Raw genomic sequence first — 6,626 nt, forward strand, 5'->3', positions numbered from 1 at the left:
CTATGCTTATTATTGCAATCGGAGTCATATAATTCCGGTTCTTGAGTATTAGCGATACTCAGCGAGTAAGCGGTGTAGACTACTCATTTTAGGAAGTTACGGCATCTATTGATGGTGCTGACTGCTGAGTTCATCGGTGCCGAGCTGGATCTATATTACTGGATATATATATACATCCCCCTACTCATCTTGTACAAAAACCCTAGTGTTATTTTGAAAGCGAACGAATATGAATTGTATCGAACGACAACCTCATAATATGTTTTTCATGGTATCTCGAATCGCAAATGTGAGATCACTATATATAATTTCCGTACCGACGGATTTAAAAGCAAAATTTTTCTGTCGGTCCTACTATCAAGTCACATATTTTACGTTGTTTATACTAACGACCGACAATACTTTTCATATGACAAATCCTGACCAGATTACACTTGCGTAGGTACATTTGAAAGCATTTTTTTTAAAGCACACAGTTGATGGATTGATGTTCTTCGCCTTTGGTTTCGTTCCTTATTCTATAACCTGTGAATTAAAAAAATCAAAAAGAGTATCGCAAATTTTGAAATAGCATGGATAGCATGTTTAGCCTGACTCAGCGACTCTATCAGAAATTTCTTATAGGCGACAACAGATTAATTGCAAACATACTGAGTAAATCGGAGAGGGGGGCGTGGAAGCATCTGAAGGGGCTCAAAGGGACCTGAGAGACATTAAGTTCATGAAATTGGAATTACCTTAATTTGTGCTGAAACTGCCAGCGGCAATAAATATATTGCGATTTTAAATTCCATTTTAACGTAGTACTATACAAACACCGATGCTACATTGTGACTGATACCTGACCCTCTACTGATCAGAAAATGTATCTGAATTAAGATTAGCTGGTGAGTGCCTGCATGTGTTAGCGGATGCTTTTATGGTCTGTTTGTCAAGGATCTGTCAAGGAAAATTATGGAGAAATGAGATACTTGCTTATAATGTATTTTGAATGGAAGAAGAAAGAATTTGAATTTAAGTGGCTTAGAACGTCGAAAGAGCTATTACGAGTATGCTCATTTATTAGAAGCCTACACATTTTGTAGAATGCAACTCATTCAATGCCTAGTATGGAAGTGATGCGCCATATAGGTGTACAACTGTACATGCTACTATATAGATCAGGGGTTCTCAGCCCTTTCTTGGCCGTGGCCCATTTTCCGGTTTAAAAATGTGCTGTGGCCCACCTGATATCTTAGAGTCATAATCCTGTTTAATGCGTGGTCATGGTCATGGACAGCGCCGATATGCCTTTTCTCTAAAATATGCGCATTTCTCTCTAAGTGATGGTATTTAAATCTCGATATCCCAAGATATGAAATCGCGCGAAGCGCGAAAAAAAATTTCCAGTTGAATAAATATCCTCCAATAAACGACCAAGGAAATAATCTTGGGCCCCTTCGAGCTCCCCCAATTGGGGGTGTGGGTGCGGCAGTTACGGCCCTGGTAGATCATATGCTAAAACTCCAAGTAGATTATTTTCGTCCGCTGCTCCAATCGCGTCGCGAAACACGATGATGAGATGAGGAATATTATAATCATTTATGGGCCAGCATCGAACAATTCATTAATGAATGGGGTACTACAGAGAAGTGGAGAAAGATTTTTCAATATGCATGATGTTGGCTACTTTGTATGTCTTGTACCAAAACAACTGAAGTTGAGATGTCAGAATATTCAATCCAATGATACAATCAATTCTTGTGACTCTTTCATTATGTACAATGATTTCCAGGCCGGACATTTTAAACCGAGTTCAAAGATTAATGCGCTCCGTTAAATCCTCAATCCATTAAGATTCGTTGCGGTGGTGCAGTATACCTCCGCCAGAAGTTGCTAACAGTTTGCAATTATGGCTATTTTTAGCTTGCAATAATACGGCCTGCCGAAGTACAGTAAATCTGTACAATAATTGCACTTCATTGCGAGCTCATTGCATACCCCTTTGAACGGCATACGACATATGACCCTGCCGCAATACTTGGTTACTTCAGCATTATCTTCCAGTTAGGTCTATTATACGCTTGAAATTTTTTTAGTTGCTGTTAGCCGTATGTTGTCATAGCCAGTAGAAAAAGCCACCGTTTCTCCCTAACGTTTTCGGTTTGTACAAGCTGGCTTCATTTGTGCCACTACGTCTAATCAGAGTCGGATGAAAAGCTTTATGTAGCCTACGTATAATTAGACAAAACGAATATATTTTTAGTGAATAACATAAGAAATATAATTGAACTTAAATTAATTCGGAAATTTTCTAAATAGCTCTGTGGCCCACCTCAAAATGCTCTGTGGCCCACCAGTGGGCCATGGCCCACCCTTTGAGAACCCCTGATATAGATAGACGATGATGACTGGCAAAGTGAAAACGGCTTGATGTGAAAATTGAGAAGACAGTGTTATAAGCCAAACTTGCCCTGTCAGGAATTAATTTCTCGCTTTTGGATAACCGGGTCTCTGCAGCCTAACATAGCGGATTCAGGACAAACTTGATGGAATGCTATTCACGTGAATATACTTAACTTGTATGTCTGATTTTAGTACTTACATGTCACAGCGAACGCCTCCTAGTGCATCCAGTACCGCCATGACCATGGGGGCTTGTACAAAGACGGGGTTCCTACTGCAAAGCAAGTGAAATTATGTAATATGTGAGTAGGGCCTATCTATAGTTCGGTAAGTATACAAGACACATGATATATTTTGGTATTCTTTCATTCCCTCATATACTGATAAACTTACCCGACTCAGGTCTTACGAGTGTCATCGCCATTATTGCCAAAGCTGTTGCAGTAACATTCATATTGTTATTGGTTATTATACGGGACCTGCGAATGCGGTATTATATAGTATCGTGGCATTTTCGGGCCATCAGCATCATGCGCCGACCCCGCACATAGACAAAATATATAGGCTAAGTATATATACGTTGAAATCGTCTATTCAAACGAAACTGATTGGTGCGAAACGACCGGAAGTTCCGTTTTCCTCTATTTTCACAGCAATTAGCTACACAATACATATTCTCTCTCTAGTGAACTCTTCGTGAAAAAGTGTGTATTCACACCCGCGTAACACCCGGGATGTACGGGTGTTAATATACACCCGTGGTACACTATATCAAATGCCAAAATTGACAAAAATATAGATTTTTAATGCCAAAAATACTGCTTTTTGAAAATGTAGATTTTTATTAAAGTTTCAGATATAATTGTCGACAAGTATTGAAATGAGTCTCCATGAAGCGACAAAACAAAAAAGCTAAAATCCTAAATTGAGGTCCGTGAACCCTTCGGAAGGCCGCGATCTACCGTCCAAGGGATGTATATAATGCGAATGGAAATTTTAGGGTCGAGGCGAGAAAGTCAAGCACAAATATCTGGATTTAGGATATAATGTGTATTGATGAAGCCATGGTATTGTAATTGTGATATGCAACAATTAGGGATGTAGCTCAATTACCAGGCTTTTTCCTGTTGTCACCGCTCGTGCATTTAGTTACCTCATGTTGCTGATACATGCTGCATTCAGGTCAATGTGTATATATAATTCCATTTACCTTCAACTTGTTAATGTATATGTCAGCATATGGTGCAATCACTGAAAATAGAGATATAGTTTCTTCAATAAACAAGTGAACATAATTGCCTCAATTACCACGAAGTAACTCCAATCAATGCGTATACCATACACATACCTGCAAACATTCAGTCCTTTACTGGTTTTACTTTGTTTATCCGTTAGACATTTTGTCATATTATGTTGAATATTATAGCCACTCGTGATTTCTAACCATTGGTTAGCGACTGTGGGGCTGTTATTCATCCGTGTTAGGACCGCTTATGAATTGCTATCATAAGTGGTATTGTGATCTGTGTGAATGCGGGTAATTATGCACGAATAACTAATCGACTATTCAGATTAGATATTACAGAAGCAGTCGGTTTTTTATTGGGCGAATTGACTCTCCAACCCTGTTGCCAATTCGATTTTTTTCTCGGTGTTCGATGACGCAAAGTGGATACAGCACATTTTTCGACTTTAGTTTGATGTGAAACATTAAACTATACGCTTTACATCGTTATTTCGAGTATAGAAAGATGAATAACTGGTGATTCCAAAACTACCAAAAAGAAAATCTGAAAAATGCCAAAAATACCATGGCCTGACTATATCAAAACATACCTCATACATACACGACGGTTTAAATCAAGCACAACATTTAATCCAGATGATGCTTGGAAGGTATAGATATGCAACTATTATGCACGTAGGATTATTACCTGCGATTTAAGTTTGAGCTAGGTTCTGTTTTTGAGTACCACCATTTGGGTGTGACACTTCTCTGAGGAGAAGTGAAGATGACACGATTCTACATTTGAGTCCCTTTTAATTGAGGAGCCTATGGCAGGAATCGCAATCTTACAGCGATTTAAACCAATGTGTTGCGTATATACTCCGACCGAGGTCGATTGGATAATTCCTACCAAAATGATGTAACTTTATGTACATTCTATAGGCTCCTCATCACCTTTCGATCTGCGTAAGCTGTGTCATACTAAAGCCCATCACGCAAAAGAAAGCGGGTATGTGCTGTAACTCAACAGTTCAGAAATATAGGAACACGGGTATCGGACTGGTCTGCAATGAATCAGATGAAGTAAAAACACCAAAAAATCTGAACAAAAGCACGATTGACGCAGTCTACATAAACTCTGACTTTCCTGCGCTAACCAAAATGCGTATCCTAATTCAGAGCACACCAGATAGGAACTGTAATGATAAACTTTGTATGTAGTTATACTAACGATAGTGTTTACAGCATATTACTCGATTAAGAAAACGGCAAGCAACCCCGTCATCATACATGTTTAACGAACTGCGAACGCTTGTTACTGTGATGAAATTCGTTTCCTGGCGGAGCTTTCCTAGAATCTATTGATCCGAAGAAGTCTGCTTACGACATGCTAATTTGAGTTACAATTTTGCAGCCGTACGAATGTAGAAGTATGCGGTGCGTAACCTGGAAACGTCCAAGCAAAGGACACGTGTTAGCGTACATTGGACTAATCGCGTGAGCCATATTTTCTGAGTAACCACCGATGTGATGTTGTGACTTCTGCACTCATCAAGCCGCTGCCCAATATGTGAGCATGCGTCACTTAAGCTTAGCTACAGGGAATATTTTGCACACTATTTCATCTCCATGAAAGTAATGTGATATTATTCGAAACTTGAGGCAATTGAGATGTATATTTGAATGCAAAACAGCAATTGTAGACAACAGTAAATGTGTGAACCAACTCTTTAATCTTCCCTAACACGCTTTTTTACAATTATAGGCAGCTTCCTAAGGAATCCATACAGCATGAGCGAGATGAACCAGCCATACATACCTAAATTGTTCTTCTGGCAGTCACATACAGTTCAATCATTTCCTCAAAAAGGAATAATAACTGCAGCGATTTACATTATTGTTAGGTGAGGTCATTTGGTAAACTTTGCTACCTAAATTCTAAATTCTTTTATGGCAACATAACGTTGCACTGCTATATGCCTACATTCTACCAGCAGTGCAAACAAGCAACCTAATAATTGGGAATGTGGATTTAGAGGGCGGGTTTCAATTTGAGTTTGGGAACTCAACTTCCATTTCGTGCCGATGGTCAGGAAAACAATAGTCCAAAACTGCATCGCGTTACAGGCGTCGCTATGTCCACTTATCCTCTGAAGTCTGAATAATAATAATATCAACGCTTTGTGCAATCAAAGATTTCATCTTGTGTGATGCTACGTTCATCGAATCATGATTAAATGCGGGCGCGAGATCGACTTTGCTTTTGTAATTATTCCAACTTCTCTTCGAAGTCGATGGCTTCGATTTGTCCGATGTATATCCTCAAGTGATGAGCAACTATTTGGCACGAATATTGCCATTTATTAGCATTTAGGATATGATCCCCACTAATAACCCCGTGATACGCCAATCTCTTGACCCCACGGAGCAGTGGTGTTCAACATGGCCAGCGAAGCATTTTCAGGGGATCCGCGAAACCTTCAGATTTGCAAAATGATTGATACCTTAATTTTTATTTATTTTTAGTTGGAGAAATCGAAAGGCAGTTTCGCTTGACCACTGCTAATACTTCGGGACTCACATAAACAGAATGACCTTCTGAGATGAAATATTTTACTGCGCCAACTCATTTTAATTGCCAAATTGCCAATAGCCCAAACATATTGCTGTTTAGAGACGTTTTGTTGGGGTATTGGAAAAAGTGTTTTGAAAGATCCATTTTTCCTGTGATAGACATAACCGCTACTTCAGAATAACTTCGATGTGAGCTGCTAGTTAGAAATGACTAGACTGAACGTTACATAATCATTAAAAAATCTTTTTCTGAATTTTTTGTGTCATATATGTTGCAATCATACGCAAAGGTGTCGTCGGATGTATTACGCATTAATATTACATTTGACACCATCTTTGTGGAAATGGATTTTCGGCACACGCTCATATCAAATCCATGGGGCGGATTTCAATACACGACCGCGCATTTCAAGAAATGCAATTACAGAATTCGATTTGA

General features: G+C 39.0%; 1 long non-coding RNA gene across 1 annotated transcript; it reads right to left on the minus strand.

Moving 5' to 3' along the window:
- Positions 1-456: 456 nt before the first annotated feature.
- LOC145436142 (uncharacterized) lies at positions 457-4,907 on the minus strand. Its single transcript, XR_013914189.1, has 3 exons — positions 2,779-4,907; positions 2,585-2,659; positions 457-525 (listed from the first exon to the last, which is right to left on the minus strand). It is a non-coding gene; the product is annotated as an uncharacterized LOC145436142 (long non-coding RNA).
- Positions 4,908-6,626: the final 1,719 nt, after the last annotated feature.

This window comes from Botryllus schlosseri, chromosome 3 (genome assembly GCF_051294905.1).
Source record: "Botryllus schlosseri isolate E-star chromosome 3, Bs_hap1, whole genome shotgun sequence".
NCBI classification, from domain to species: Eukaryota; Metazoa; Chordata; class Ascidiacea; order Stolidobranchia; family Styelidae; genus Botryllus; species Botryllus schlosseri.